This window comes from Aythya ferina (assembly GCF_964211825.1).
Source record: "Aythya ferina genome assembly, chromosome: 4".
Classification (NCBI taxonomy): Eukaryota; Metazoa; Chordata; class Aves; order Anseriformes; family Anatidae; genus Aythya; species Aythya ferina.
The window spans coordinates 45,435,166-45,451,796 of record NC_140300.1 but is presented as its reverse complement, the minus strand read 5'-3'; the positions used below and the strand labels follow the sequence as shown (position 1 = coordinate 45,451,796).

Here is a 16,631-nt window from a genome sequence, read left to right as displayed (position 1 = left end):
GTTAAAAGAAAGAAAAAAAAATCCATTATTTTTTGGTTCCCGGGAGTCACAGAATCCAGCCTAGTCAGCCAGAAAGAGTTGTTTCTTTCTAAGGCCAAAGCAAGTCTTTTAAGCATATCAAGTTTATGAAAACACAGCCGAATCCAGTAAAGCAGTCTTTAGGGGGGAACTCAAAGAATAAAATTTAAAGAGTTCGTTGTGTTCTGTTGAATGGTATGATAAAACTAACAACCAACAGTGCTGTCTGGTCATCAGGAGACTGAGATTGAAAGGCAGGGCCCCAAATGTTAATTGGACGTGTCACGTAAATTGCTATGATTCAGTTTATGTTATCTTACACAGCTGCTTGGCTTTCATTAGATTTCTGTCAAGCACTCTGAGCCTCTTTGCTGATAAATGTTATAAAGGAATAGTATGTGAATATTGAACACGGGCACTATTAGTTCCTGCAGAAACATTCTTCTGTTACCTACTCTTATTTCTGGCTGCTTAGCCCCACTTGTTAAAACAAAGAAAGGGAAAAAGTAGGATGAAAATATATACACATTTTCATGTGAATATTTCTGCTTTGTCAGAAATAAATGCTGATTAGGCTTCCAACTTTTGCAAAAAGAGATGCCACTGGTGCATTTTAAAGAGCACTTAGAAATGCAAAGCTACTACTATTATAAGGGAACAATTTTTAGTGACTTAGGTTGACTGTGAGGGTTTCGATGCATATTCTGGGTTAAATGGCCAGTATGGAAACTATACAAGGAAATTACATACTATTGCGATATACAACTCACTGTATTTACATATATAAAAATTATATATATGCACATATATACTTATAGGAAAATCAGATACCACCACCTTTCCCAGATAAGGCTTTTCCCTCCCACCAGCGGCTGATATTACTTTTATTATTGTAGCTCTTACATACTAGGGGGTGCACAGCTCTGCAATGTACTGAGAAGTTTGTGGCAAACATTGCACAAGTCTTACTAGCAGGATTTAGTTTGGGTATCAAACAGCACTTGCCCCTGGGGTCAAAAACCTAAAGAAGGAATGAAGTGAAAACAATGAGGGCACACTTGAAACATGAGTTTTAAACAGAGTAAAGTGACTACATAAGGTCAGAGTCACCAGTATACTGACACTTAGCCCATCCAATATCACAACACAAGGAGACAAACACACAATTTTTTGGTTATGCTCTACCCTCCAGCTGGGGCGGCAGCCAGCTATCAGGGACCAATCTGTTAGGCTGCCATGCCAGAACAATGCTCAGCTGAAAGCTCAAACCCAAACTGCTTTGTACAAATACATAATTGGGCCAATGTTGGGTGTCTTCAGGGGATGTCCCATGACCAGACTCAGCTTGCTGCTTCCCTTCAAATCAGGGCTGATGTCAACTGCACGTACAAAATAACTACTCATATTTCTCTCCCCATACAACATAGCCGTCCTAAAAAGCCTCCTCCCCCATCACACAAAAATGGAAGGACCACGTGCAAGCCCCCTGTAATTTTCTGGCTAAGAATCACACAGAATCACATAGATACACAATAACACTTCACAGCCATTTCGGTACTTGCATGGATCCATCTCTATAGGATCCTTGATACCAGACTCAGGAAGGGCCAGGAGACCACAGACGACCTCCATTTTGGAGTCTCTTGTCACAGAAAATAATCTAGTACCACCAAACAGCTATACAGTTACATCAACAGCTCAAAGATCTTATTATAAACTTTAAAAAATGTGTTTTAAAAATACACCTGGCACAACAAGGTTTAGATGAGAGAGAGAAGTCTTTTTCAGTCCTCACTGCCAAACACACACCAGCCATGGCTGTGACCACCACCAAGGTCTGGTAGCTGCCACTGAGGAGGTACCAACCTAGGTACTATTAAAAAACCTTGCCAAAATTCTGGTTCTTGGACTTTTGGTGGGGCAAGTGTAGGGGAGAAAAATACATGTCTACTTTATTGCATCTATCCCTCTCCCACTGCATTTTTCCTAAGCAGCTCCCATTCCCTGCTCAGTCTGCCACAGGAAGGCTTCATGCAGCCTGCCACTTGGGGAGGTCTAATAGGAAGGACAATAAAAGACACATGTCCTTATATTTAAAGGTCATCTCATGGGAGATGACCCACAGCAGTGGCCTAGACTGCACACACACAGCCAAGGGTGAGGGTGGATGGAGCAAGGTGCCCCCTTGTCTCCAGGGCCATCAACTCCCTGGGTGAGAGGGCAGGAAGGAAGCAAATCCTTGTCCTGCCCAGACCTTTGCCAGGGAAGCAGCCTCTGCTGACCAGCAACTTTGCCAGCCATCCAAGACCAACCCCCAGCGCCTCCATCTTGGGGCTCTGCACAGCCCCTGCTGTGCCACCACCAAATGGCTGCTCACCAGCATGGCTGCTGGGGGTCCACAGCAACCATCACAGCCATAGCTGAGGGCATGGCCGTTGCCATGGCCATGGTGTGGGTGCTGGAGGCTCAGCAGCAGCAGGGCCAGGGGCAGGAGGAAGAGGTGGCTGGAGAGGGGCTAGTGCTGTGCGAGGGGCGGCTGGCTGCAGCCATGTGTGTACGTACACAGACTGTATAGATACAGGTGTGTAAGAGGTGCTGTTGGTGTGGGCTGTGTGACAAGTAGCTGCCTCTTCAGCCCTGTCACACTGCTGGTTGTGAGGGCATGCAGGCCTTGGGGGACACCCAGGAACTCACTACATCTCCACAGGAAGGGAGAAGGACAAACCCAAGTCTCCACACACTGCTGCTGCCTGCCTCCTAGCCTAAGGCACCTCACACCACCAAACTGAAAAGGAAGAGGCCATCGGAGGGGACCTACGTGGTGCTGAGCCAAGCAAGGAGGACTGCTCCAAAGGCACAAATCTGGTAATGGAGGAGGTTGGGAAAAGCAATGTATAAAGGCATGATCCTCCACACTTCCAGTAACTTGGAAGAAAAAGAGGGGGAAGGAAAAAAAAAAAAAAGTCTATCCACCTACTCTTTGTATGTTTTGTGTGTTTGTGTTATCACAGTACGTCCCAAGACCTTGAAGCTGTTTGCAAGCACTAAGTTCAGAAAGCATTACAACAAACATCATAGAGCCAGATGTGAGGCATTAAAAATATTGTAATAATTTCCTCTATAATAAGAAACTGGATTCTCTGTCCTCCCTGTCTTTTTAGTTGCTATCTGGGCCACAAACCTTCAGTTGTCCTTTTCCTGGGGGCCAAATAAAACTTTCAGCTGTCTGTACACCAGAACAGGGCTTCACTGACCTTTCTCAGCTGCCATCATCCACTATACGCTCCCTTGCCATGCAGCCACCCCCATGGCACACACCCAGCCTTCACAGACAGGGTAACTGCACACACAGCATCACTCTGTCTTCAGTGCTCCATGATGCTGTGTAGCATTTGCCTGTACCCATAATACTTCTCCATGGCCACCATCAAAATATTACACTGTGCTTCCTCACATACATCATTTTGTTCGTTCTCCCAACACCTGTGCCACAAGTCACTGAACCCAGGATTTCATGGCACTTTTCTTACTCCCTCCTGTCCAGTCCTTCACCCTATGGACCTTGGACCTTCCTAGTCACTCTGCTATGACAAGCCTTCACCTGCTGCTCTGGTGTTTCCCTCACATAGCACATTCTCACTCATAATACAGGCAGCCTCCAACACCAAGCCATTGACACCTGCGTAGGGTAGGATGAGAGTGATCAGAGGTTAAAAAGGGAAGTCTGGAGATGACATTTGTTTGGCATTATCCAAAATGAAGTTAAAAACATTTTTTACTCTGTAATTTTGTTTTCACTTTTTAGCTGCTACCATATACAAATTCTAACACAGATAAGCTGATACTTGAAGTGCCATTATCAGCATGTTTTGGAAAAATATACCGGTATTTTGTGGATGTTCTTCCACTTTAAGAAGTTGGAAAGAAGTATGCTAATACAGTATGATGAAATACTGGCAAATGGTCTGCCATCTTTGAAATAAATAAATAAAACTAATTTTAAGTCCCACTATCCTTCCTCTTAAGTGCAGCACAGCTCACTGCTAAGTGTTACTGTGAGCAATGTTGGGAAAAGTGAGATATGAAGCATCCTAAGTGTATCTCCAGTTTTATTACAGAGTGACAGCAGAAATCAGATTTGATTATCAAGATACAAATATTTTTTCAGACTCTCAGCAACTTGTTAACTGGTAAACAAATAAATAATGCAGTGTAAATTGCAATTCATTTCTAGTCTGAGCTATGTAATGTAATCGTTGCAGTTTAATTCACCTATAATGAGATCAGAGTTTGCAGATACATGGTCCACTACATTTATAAAGGTGCATTAGCGTACGTATGAACTCCACCAACAAGTCTCAGTTTCACAGTATCTGCTAAGACTAGAATGTCAGAGCCTTTACTTGACTCTACAAAAAGTATAATGAAGACTTTTTTTGCTCCCCTCCAATTTGCTTTATTCCCTCAATTTGATCCTCATGCCCTTCAAAGATAAGAGATCAGGAATCACTTGCCTCTTCTGTAAGAAAACTTACAGAAAGAGCAGGAGCTGAGGAAGCAGAGTAGTAGCAAGGCATCTAGATATGCTTGAAGTTTCTTCTAGGTTCAGCTACATCCTTTGGTACTTAAGTAGTTCTAAAATATTTACTTTTCTCCTCTCTATGTGAATGGTGAGTTGGATTCCCAGGCTCTTCCTCTGACTAGTGGAAAGTGCCATTCACTTATATAAGGCAGACTGCAAATATTTAGCATATCCCACAGTATTCAGAGCATCATGCAAATACACATTCCTCATAGTGCTAAGATGTACATGGAAAAAAAAAAAAAAAAGGCATAGAGTGGCATCTCAGTATTTGAAGTTATATGAACAACAACAGACAATTTGGCCAGAAAAAGCAAACATTTTTATAAATGGAAAAAATATATATCCCCTGCTAATTCTGTTGCAGTGATTTTGTCCATGTGTATTGGTTAAGAAAGAGACTTAACAGCCACAGTAGGCCTGGGGGGGGGGCGGTCAAGTCTCTGTCCATGAGGATAATCCTAACTGAGCCGTATGTGGCCCTGAGCAACCTGGTGTCACTCCCTGCATTTGGCACTGGAGGTCAGAGCAGGTAACTGTCCAGGCCCCTTTTGACTGAAGTTATGGAATAAACGTAGGTCCACGCAGCACATCCTCATCCCCGTTGGTCTGTCACCCTGAAGAGATTAACTAGCAGCACCCATTTTACATTGCAGCAACTGAAATAGCGTAACCATCACCCTCAGCACAGCAGCAGGTTTCAGAGCAGCTTCGGGGAGAGGGACGGGGGAACTTGAAGACCCCTGGCCTGTGCATCCAAGTGCAGCAGCTGCCAAGACAGAAGGGGTGGTAAGGGTTAAAATGAGGAAACCCATCTGGCTGTTGTTCACCGTGAAGTTATAATATTTGTTTTGAATGTCTTTCAGGAAAATGATTTGTTATCAACAGAAGAACAATGGAAATAACGTGATTTAGTTACCACTTGCAAACGCTCTATTAGATGAATTGCACATTTATAGCAACACCAGAAGCCTTTGTGTTCACAGAATTATAGTTAATAAAGAATTTTATTTTGGAAAAGAGTTTACGGGAACTACTCATTCTGTCAGTTTAATCAGTTCCTCAGCAGAATAATACAGAACAGCTTTATAGCCGTCGCAGCACAACGTTTCCCTGTAGGTACAACAAACGTACTGCTTCATCCCCTTGCAGGTCCCATATCAAGAAACACTGCCTTAACCACCGTCTTAATGCCTGCTCGGGGGGGGGGTGGAGGAGCAGGGGGAGCACATTATATCCCCTTCCCCTGATTCCTTCCCCTTAGGACACACGTCCCTCCGGCTCGGGAGCGGTGCGGAGCTCGCAGGGCTGTGCCCAGCGCCGTGCCCGTCAGGGGGCACCCCAAGAGCGGCCGAGGGAGGGATGCAGGGAAGGAGGGTGGGAGGGAGGACCGGGTGCAGGGCACGGACGAGCTGCTTCGGGATGCTTAACGTGAGCAGCCCGTCGGCAAAGATGTGGTGCTTCTGTTTAGTGAGTTACAGAGACGTGCTGTGCGCGTGTGGCTTAAAAATAAAGAAAAAATGAGTAAGAGCCACCATATACAAGCGCTGTGTACGCATAGATCTAGAAGCCAGGAGGTGCTGTTGAGTCCTGGAAAGTAGGCCTAGAAAGCCCCAGGTCAGAGGAAAACTAGCGTCCAGGTGGATATGAGTCAAGCTCAGATGGAGATCAATATCCTCGCTATAGGGATGCAAGGCTCAGGGATGCAGCCTCACTCAGCTTTAGTTATGAAAGAGGTTGATTTGTAGCTCTAAGGCAATCCCCTCCTTCTTTATGGCTCCAGGGAAACTCTCATTAACCCTAGAAGGAAGATAAATACCAGTTACAATTCTCACTTTACAGGGAAGGAAGCTGAAACACAGGGGTTTAAGCCCTCTTCTGAGTTTGCATTTAGCTTGGGCTGGAAGATTTCAAATCTGAGATTATAAAATGTCATCTTAAACTTCATAGGAACTATGGTGTGTGTTTTTTTGTTTTGTTTTGTTTTTCTGGCTATATGCATATTCTGAGTTAACAGGGAAAAAAAAAAAGACAAGAGACAGCTCTTGCCCATTAAATTAATGGGTGGACATAAAGTCAATGCATATTTCCTTTTCAGCATAACTGCTCCAGTTATGGAGACCCAACTGTTCTCATCTAGCTTGTTACCTTACCTCTTCATGCATAAGAACACATTTCCTACACTATCTCTCATACAAAGCCTTTCAAAACAATTTAAACTTTTTAAAATTATGATTACTTTTTAAATAGTAGCATGCATGTTTTCTTTTCCGTTTGCAATATCAGAAGATGCATGCAAAGTACCATGGCCACAAATCAATGCACAGGGAGATAGTTCTTGTTCTCGTTGCAACCTTGGTTGTGGCCCAGATTTTACTTGTTCAGTGGAAGCAAAGACACTGTCAATCGTACTATGCAATTAGCTTGTCAGAAAGACAGCTGTTTTGCAGCTGCATTGCTTTATGGCATCTATTTTTTCTCAGTTTGGAGGCATGACTTACTCTTAAGGGTCTGCATCTAGCAAAACAACTGAGCCTCTATGGGAAGCAGTAAGCCATGATTCCCGGTCAGGTGGAGGATAGCTTCAATAGTTGTACAAAACAACTTGTATTTTACTGTCTGTATGTGCATACTGATGCTATGGTCAGTCTTCAGGAGGTTACAGCTTTTAAAGAAAAAGCTTTCAGTTTTCAAACAGCTGTCTAATAATGGACCAGGTAGAAAAACAAAGTCACTACCCTTATCTAGCTGATAGTAAGGCCACAGAAGTTTTACCGTGAGAATCCGAGGCCCCTACTCATCAAGTTATTCATACACATAACATAAATTGGAAAGTTAGTCTCGTGGTTGAGGTGCTAAAACTGGGGCTTATGATGCTTCAGCTCACTTCCTTTCCCTGCCACAACTTCTATGCAAACCTGAGAAAGCCAGAGTGACATGATTTCCACCCCTGAGCTCCCTAATCAATAGCTGGAACAAGTTAGGCACCTCAGAAAGGGCCAGTCCTTGGAAAGCAATGTGGGTTTTAAGTAAGCATTAAAAGAATAAAACTACTGCATAAATGGGGAATGCACAGATATTTGAGACAGGCAGAATTTTAAGCACGCAAGCAGTTTCTCAGCGTTTCCCCCTTCATAAACTGATGAGCACCCTAAGCCATCTGTAGGTTGATATTTCTTTTTTCCTGTTAAGAGCTTCAGTTGCAGTGACATCGATAACTGTCTCGATCAGTTCTTGATCCCCTGGCAATTGCTCCTCAGACCCTGCAGGATTTTTAAGACTGGGAGGTTCAAACCCACATACTTCTGACAGGTCTGTTAAACACAGAAGAATGAAGCCTTGATACAATTTACAGAAACAGCTTTAGGAAGGGATATAAAAACAGCCTGGTATATGACAGTTTTACGGTTAGTGGAGTTTCACAGTGGCATAAAATTCTAGCAGAGAAGTTGTGAAACAGACTCTTCAGCTGCACTTCACAAAGTTAGGAACCAGGGTGAAATGTTAATCATTTTAGGTTCATGTCACTAACTCTGCCTTTACAGGGGCACACACACTCCTAACCCTGAGCACATACAGTACAAGCACGTGCAATATGACTTCACTTTGATGTGCTCTTTAATTTCTCTTCTAGACCAGCTTTGCTGTGTCATTCAACCATTTTATGTTCATGCTAGCATCTCAGACAAATGACTTTAGAGCTTCTCATCTGCTTCTTTCCTTCCAGTTTTGCCTTATTGATTTTAGCAGGCATCTAGAATAAGGAGCAGAATACCAAAGTGACTGCAGTCACGCAGACAGTCCGTGTCATGGTCTTCCATGAGACTGGCACCACGTCAGTGCCACAACACGCCTGCAGTCTAAATGTGCATGTAGTGATGAGCAGCCAGGAAGGTCTCTGGCTGCCCATGGGAGTCTAAGCAGGATACACCAGCATCCTACAAAAACACCAGCAGCCTGTGCTTGCCTGTCCTATTACTTGTCTAACTTACTCTTCAGCAACTGAAGCTTCATTCCCAACCACTAGCTCACAGGAGCAGTCAGAACTAAAGAGTGACATAACTCTTACAGGGGAAAATAAAAATAAAAAACTATACTTTTAAGTGCAGTTAATCTAATTTAGGAATGCTCCAGTACAACCACAAGTGTTGCAAAGCTTCAGTAAGACTTGTGATGGTTTTTCTGTTTTTGCAGTGAGTTTTAAAATAAACAAAGCTGAACATCTGCAACAGAAACACATTGGGACTTGAGCTTTAAGTGTAGAGCTGTGTGACAGCAGTGAGGCCTCCTTCAGTAAAAGAGGAAGTGAAGCAGAGCCTCTTGCAGTAAAAAATAGTGGCACCAGAAGCTGAAGTTAATTTTGGACTGAATTTTGGCAGTTCTGCTTCACGCTCTGTTGTGAAACTAATATATTCTCACGTCTACTACCTTACCCATCTATCTATGAATTTACTTTGTAAGAGAATGCTGCTGATCGTGTCTCTGCCAGTAGACAGTTCATTGAATTTACACCACTTAAGTTACCCAAAGAGTGTTTTTCACCTAAGCAACTTGCAGGCTAATATATTCAGTTATAGCTGCCCTCATGCTTTATATCTGGATATTTGTGTGTCATTTTTGAACACATCATCGATCTCATTGCGTTAGTTTGCTTTCTCTAAAAGCACGTCAGTCAGCAGTGTTAAAATTATGGATTTTTACCAGTGCTGTAACTGTTAAAATCTTCTTATCTACTGTATTTTGAAGACTAACCAAATAGAACAAACATTAAGATACAAAGTCGAGGTAGGTGCAAAAATAAATAGTACACACTGTTACATGAAAATATAGTTACTGATAATGAAACCATCTAACTTAGGAGGGGAAGCTGTAAAGGTGGTCACATTTAGTATTTAAACAACTTGGTTAATGCAGACAGGAAATTGTCCATTTGACATTAAAATAAACAACAATAACAAAAATCTACTGCCTCGCTAAGTACAGGCAGGTCTAGATTTCTGCAGCACAGTTCCTCCAGGTGGCAGTTATTATGCTTACATTCATGTGCATATCATTTTTGTTTGATTTGGTGGGAAACATTTAAATTAGTCAAAATTTGAAAAACAACCACATGCTTGCTAAAGAGAAAACAGCCCTCGACTTTTGCTTGCTTATGAGCTTCTCTTACTTGCCATCCAGCTTTTGGCCACTCAGTTTATGCTTGTATAGTTCACACACGGGTTATGCACAGCATAACCAAACATTTTCCTGTGTTTGTAACAACATGCTTGCATCTTTAGGAGCAAAAAAGAAGGGAAATGGGACAAAAAGACATAGAACATGTTATTTTTGATTGGGGGTGTTGTTGGTGGTAAAATAAGACTCCTTTTCTCTGAGCAAAAAAGTGCTTTCATTTTGATTTGCTGCCCAAGGACATCAACAAAACAAGCAGCCAGCCTTCCATTCCACATCAAGGCTTGAAAAGCAACAACAGCTAGCAGACCTTTCTGACAAATTCTTTGAGTTACGGATGGGTGCTTGGTCCCTGCTCCAGATACCCATGCTGTTCACAGACATAGAGCTCGGACAGAATTGCACAGTCTTGGTAGTAGTAGAAATAAAGCAAGGGATTGCAGTGATTGACTCCCTCCCTCCCCTTTAAAGTGCTTTGAAAACGTGAAAAAAAAAGAAAAGTTTGGTTTCTTTTTAAAGGAAAAAGGAAATGAAGGCCAAGGGGAGCATAAAAACAGCCCTAAAAGGAAAGGGCATTCATTAGCTTGCTCAAAAAGAACAAAAAAAAATAAAAAGCAGCAACTACTTACTAGATGCAAGAGAAACAGCAACAGCCTGTAGCTTCCAAAAGAGCCTTATCCAGGCTTATCGAGAATGTAAAATGTCTCCTGATGAAAAAAGGCATGCTGGGGAAGGCTCCTATTTCAAAGAGGCAAGAGCAAAAAGTTGCAGCAAAGCAACCAAGGCTCAGCTGTGGATAATTTTGGCAAGAGGGAAGAGATTGCCCCTCACCAGATGGCTAGGTATAAAGTAACATGGGTGTAATCCTAGCAGAAAGCAGGGGGAGGGAAATAAGCAAGAGGTTTTGCTAGTAAGACTTGGCCTGGAATAAAATGTTTGTGGACCACTCTGACAACTGTGCCCCCCCCCCCCTCTTTTTTTCCTTCTAAAGGATAGGTGACATTTTGGGGTTAACTTCCCTAAGATGGGGAAGCAAGTTAAATCATCATTCCTCTATTATTTTTCAGAATTTCATCATCGTTGTTTGAGATTTTTGAAAATAACTATGGAGCCTGCAGTCTGATAATTCACATTGTAAAAACACGATTTTCAATAATTGGCATCTGTGCTGAGATAACACTCTCATTTCCCCATTTCGCTCACAAATTTTGCGTTCCTATAATACGCTGAGGTGGAGGCAATTATGTGCTTGCAGCTGTATTATGTGCTCTGGGACAAGGGGTGGCAACCACAAATGCTACTCAGAGAATTACGATCCTTGGAAAACCATTCCTACCCTATCCTAGCCTCTCCTATCCATTTTGCTCAGCATAAGGGCAGGAGTCTAACATATCAAATGGGAAAGGAAGGAAAAGGCTTATTAGTGTTCTGACTCCGTCTTTTCCCAAAGGAAAATTCTGACTATCAGGTACTCAGCTGATTCTTATAATGCAATTTGCATGCTGTTGGAAGCTGTCCATTGATTAAAATTAAATAAATGTGATATATGCGAACAAAATTGTTCTCCCCTGGCATAACAGAAATCTTAAACTATCTGAGGTAGAAAGGCAGATTTGTCATGGTCTCAGAACAGTTTCAAACACAAAAAAAAGACATACTTCTGGTCCTGTAGGTGATTGCCCATTTTACTGATTATACATCTTCTATCGTGTGGCGATCATGTCGTGAGAGCTTACTTGGAACACAGTTCCTAAAAGAAGCAGCATACTTCTGACAGCATTGCTTTCTATGCCTAAGCAACGAGGCTAAACTTGAAAACAAGGTTGTGCGATTTGCTTGATATGGAAGTCTCTGCCAATTTCTAGTGTGCTATCAAGTATAAGCATATTAATTTAAACCTAAGGAAAACCCAAGCATCTGATTTATTACTTCTCTCATGCATATGTTTTTGAGTATTTGAATATGTCTACATCAAAAGAAACTAGATTTTTAGAAAGCCAGTTAGCTTGTGTTGCCAAGTTAACGAGTTCTGGTGAGGTCAGTCTGTCACAATAAATCTAATTATTACACAGTTATTTTCTTTATGCATGCAGTTTTCCCCATGTGCTATAGGATGGGAAGGACAGTAGGGTAGTGCTCTTCTGCTGAGTTTGCTTGTGATACGCTTCCTTCCTTGCTCAGGGCGGGGGTATGTTGCGAGGGAGGCAGAGTACAGATGGACATTTTGCAGTTGGTGCTTGTGTGACCTGCTTAATCTGCATAATTAGAAAATGGGAAAGTTGTCTATGACGCTGATGCTGACTTCACTTCTAGGTCTTTTTGAGCTCATTTAAAGTACGGTAATGAGAAAAACATTTTACCTTTGGGCAGCAATCTGATTTGTCAGGAAATTCCTCTTGCTATGATGGGTGGATGAGGAAAATTTGGAATAATATGATCCAGATGTTAAAGCTTCCATTTAGCAGCAATGCATATGTATTATTTTATGGAATTGTCCAGATGGTGACCTTCAAGTATTAACAATAAATCAATACTTGGGGTTTTCATCTGTAGGACTAGATCCACATCTTTGTCCTCATCTACATGACAAAATATTGCTGCATTTCAAGTGAAGGATAACAGTATTAAAATTAACAATATGAAAGATAAAATTCAATAAGAAATTTTGAAACAGTTACGAATTGCAAATAATACATACCAAGTGATCTGCTTTTAGCGTCACCTGAGGTTGTGACACCATCTTTACATTAACGAGGGCTCCTTTTTGGAGCTAACGCTGTAATAATGCTCTGTTATAGATTTGTATTAGAAAGTAGCTGATTTACAGAAGATGCATGTCCATTCTGTTTTGGCTCTGCCACTGAAATTCAGACTCCACTGCCAGCCTGCAGGGAAAAGAACCCACACCACAGTCTGAAAGCACACCAGAGAGGGATTGTGCTAGACAGTGGCAAGGCAGGTGGGCAACAGGGAGCCTTTGGTGGCCTTGGTGCAGGCCAGGAGAGCTCAGGTCAGCTGTAGGAACTGCTGGCCTGTGGCAGGCCGGGAGGGCTGTGTGACACAGAAAGAGTTCAGACACTTTTCTGGACACGAGCAGCAGAATATGGTCCTGTAACACCAGTGCTGCAGGGTCAAGAAGTGAGGGCCTGCAGTCATCTTCTGCAGGTGTTTCTGTTCATTTATTTAAGTTTACATTGCGGAATACCAGTCTGCTCAATAGTTGCATGGTTTATGGGTTGGGGGAGGATTTTGTTGGGGGGAGTTACTCGTTTTCCATAGGAGAAAAAAAAAAAAAAAAAAAAAAAGAATCTGGCAAAATTCTTTTAGGTTTCAGAAGGAGAAACACACGTTCCTTCAGCATGCTACTTTTCAGGTTAAGAAATGAGATTTATCTTCCACAGAAATAACATAGAAATCATGATCTAGATAGATCATGCTTTTTGTTTGCTTTAAAAAAAATCCCACTGCCCCACACCAAATGACATTTAAAACTATCACCCCGCAGATATTTTATTTTTATTTAAAATGCAGGAGCTAATGCTACAAACACATTCTTGTTTTATCTTTCTCATCATCAAGCTTGGGCAAAAGTCATGGGGAAAACTGACATTACGGGGCTTTTAACTATTTAGGAGGTTTCAAATCCTGCTTATGAAAAATAATTAGAATATTTCCTCATGACAGGCAATTTGAGCAAATATACTTTATTAAGTTTGATATCACCTAGATTTAAAAAAAAATAAAAAAATCAGTAGTGTGGTCATGTAGCTGAGCTGCATCCCAAATTAATGCAGCTGAGCATGCCTTTCTCTGACAGCGCATAGGAGCATCTTCCAGGCTCAGAGGCCAAACTGTCTGCACTGATTTTAGAAGTTGCTCCCAAAGCTTTAGCCATGCAGTCACCACCATGTGTAACTTGAGTTAGAAAATAAACTTTAATGGTTGTTTCAGTAGCGTTGGTTGTGTCCAAAAGACACTTTGGCTTTTGAGGGCAGAATGTGTGGGTCTGGCAAGTTGTATCTCAGTGTTATAATCGTTTGCTAGACTGGGATTACTAATTATTTATGGGGTGCAAGACAGACTAGCATTGTTGTTCTAGAGCCAAAGGCCCTATTGTGTCGGATGCTGTACAAATCACATTTTCGTGTAAATTTTGCCATTTGGCAATCTTTTAGTCAAACCTAATCATGCAAAACGGAGCTGTAGGATGTCAGTACTTTGAAATGACTGTCTCAGTTTTGCCCACAGCCTGTCACACCGCTGCAGATGGGGGTTGTTCCTCGGGTTTTGCTGGTGGAGATTTCTGCCCACGTGGGGAGTTCTCAGTTCTTACCAGTTACATCATTTTCAGAGCAACCCACAGGCCTCTGTCAGGAAAAACTCCATGGCCTGTTCTTTTTTGGTGGTTTGTCTTTGTGTAGGTTTTTGTGCTCTTTTTTTTTTTTTTTTTTTGGGGGGGGGGGGGGGTATTTGTATTTATTTATTTATATAATTTTCTCTCAGTTTTGTTAGTTGAAGAAAACCTGTAGATGGAGATGATCAAATTAGAATTCCCCTGCACCAAGTCTTCACAGATAACAAATGGGGCCATTAGCAGTTGAATTTGAAGGCTTCTTACAACTGGAGCATGAATAAGTTCTCCTAACCTAGTGCTTATCAAATAGGCCGTGCACATGAATATATATTAAAGAAGAGTTCAAATTAAATCCATCCCATCATGTTTTTTTCATTCTGCAGTCTTTTACCAACAGCAGTCATCTCAGGTCTTATTGAGCCTGGAGAGGAATGCACATCAAATAGTCTGAATTTATTTCTTAAAACCTCATCTGACTCCCTAAAGAAAGATCTATTCTTCCTTCTCCAGTCTTCTGGAGTTGTATCTAGTTTTTCTATCTCTACTATTTTTCACCTGTTCTGGCTTATGTCTTCCTCCTTCACAGCTCCTGGCTGTTTTAATTACATTATCAATCTGTTCACCATTACCATTTCTTGTGAAAACTGAAGCAAAACAAATTGTTTCTGTTTTTTGTTTGTTTGCATGCTTGCTTTTTAGTTTGTTTTTTCTTTCCCCCTGAACTTTTTTCTGTATTACACATTTTTATCCACATTTAGGTAAGGGAAAAATATAGAAGTTTAAAACTTCAATGGATTTACACAAACACTTCAGTATGAGTCACATATTCAATATAACACTTGGCATTTTGTGCCACTCTGCTACACACACAAAGTCTTAGTAAACCATATTTCCTTTCTCTTATCCATAGGTTGCTCTACACAGGGTTCATCCTAATCTATAAACTGAGTTATGCAATCAGAGTTGTGGGCTATTCAGCCATGATGTTTACCATGTTTGGATTTAATTTATTCTTTGGGTCAGCATCTTCAGGTAAAATTGGGATTGGCATCTGTTATGAATTCCTCTTGGATAGATTTTTATTTTATTATTTATTTTTTTTTAGTGCAATGGCTCCAAACTGGTCTTCTCACCACCTATCTCAATATATTAAATTCTTTTTTACATTGTATGGCAGCAGGTTGTCTTACTCCTTGAATTTTATTGTCACTTAATTGGTCTGAGGTTTGATATTTAGTCAGTTTACAATTTGTGTCTGTGGTGCGAAGAGAGGAGGGGAAAAACCTGAAAGTTCATACAGCCATTGCGTTCACTGACTGAATACCTTAATTTAACTGCTGAGTAAATCCTCAGTCCTTCATTTACGTACCTGAAAAAGATGAGACATAAAAAGAAAACATACAGGATACAAATAGTTCAGCACACTCATATCAGAAACACATTATAGTTCTTTCTGATAATTGTGCTTTCCCGTCCTCCCAGGCAATAATGTTGCCAGGGGGGTCTCCTCTTTTTATTTTGACTATTTCCCAAGACAATACTTTATGTACAGATGGTTCTAGACCCAACCTCTTGATCCAGCAAAAATTTTTGTCTGGGTAGAATTTGATATTTGTGTGCGTGTGTTTGTCAAGGCTTTCTGCCTGCCTTGCAGCAGCCCTGTCAGAGCTACCGTGCGGGGCTCTGTTTGAGGTGCTGCCTGACCAGAAATTCCAGGCATTCCTCAAGAGCACGGAGATGGACTACACAATGCATCTGCTCAAAGACCCACACTTCTTGGAAGTATTGGAGATACTTTCTGCACGTACATAAATCAGCTGTTCTTTTAAGTGCCAGATTTATTGCCCATACGTTGTACAGTTGATTCACCCAAAAGCACATAGCTCTGTTGGAGCGTTTTCCCAGCAGAGAAGTAACAGCCTTGTCTTACCAATGCTGCAGGCTTTGTTCCACTGAGGTAATTTGTGTAACCACCTAGCTTCCCCCACCTATTTTAAATTCCCCCACATATTTTAAAAATGCAACTGCAATATTTGCCAGGTCTGTTTTAAAGGTTCTTACCTTGTGTCCTATTACAGCAGGAAAGACAAGCCTTTTTTAATGTTCATTGAGAAGATCTGCTTTTATGAGTAACCCTGTTTTAGACTGCCAGGACACATAAAATCTCAGATAAATGGGAATAGATGAGAGCATTTTTGCAGACTGTGACTATTATTTGAGGGGAGTGGGGTGGGTGGGGAGGAGGGTCATTAAAAACATCCTTCTACAATTTAGCAAAGATTTTATTCAGGAGGTCATTGTCGTTTTCAGCTGAAGAAACTTAGCATTTCTTTGAATGGCATCCTACACTATATTGAGATTTGGCTGGTCTTGTTGCTTCTGCAAAACAATTAAATATACTTAATTGTTGTGTGTGATAAGACTCTCAGCAAACTTGCTTTCTAAGAAAATGTTTTGGCTTGACCTTCCTGTAGCAACGTCTAGTATTTGTGGCTTTAAAAGTGG

The 16,631-nt window shown here is 41.5% G+C and overlaps 1 long non-coding RNA gene across 1 annotated transcript; it reads right to left on the bottom strand.

Moving 5' to 3' along the window:
- Positions 1-5,588: 5,588 nt before the first annotated feature.
- On the bottom strand, positions 5,589-10,567 carry LOC311435908. Its single transcript, XR_014692484.1, has 2 exons — positions 10,402-10,567; positions 5,589-6,400 (listed from the first exon to the last, which is right to left on the bottom strand). It is a non-coding gene; the product is annotated as an uncharacterized lncRNA (long non-coding RNA).
- Between the last annotated feature and the right edge of the window lie 6,064 nt (positions 10,568-16,631).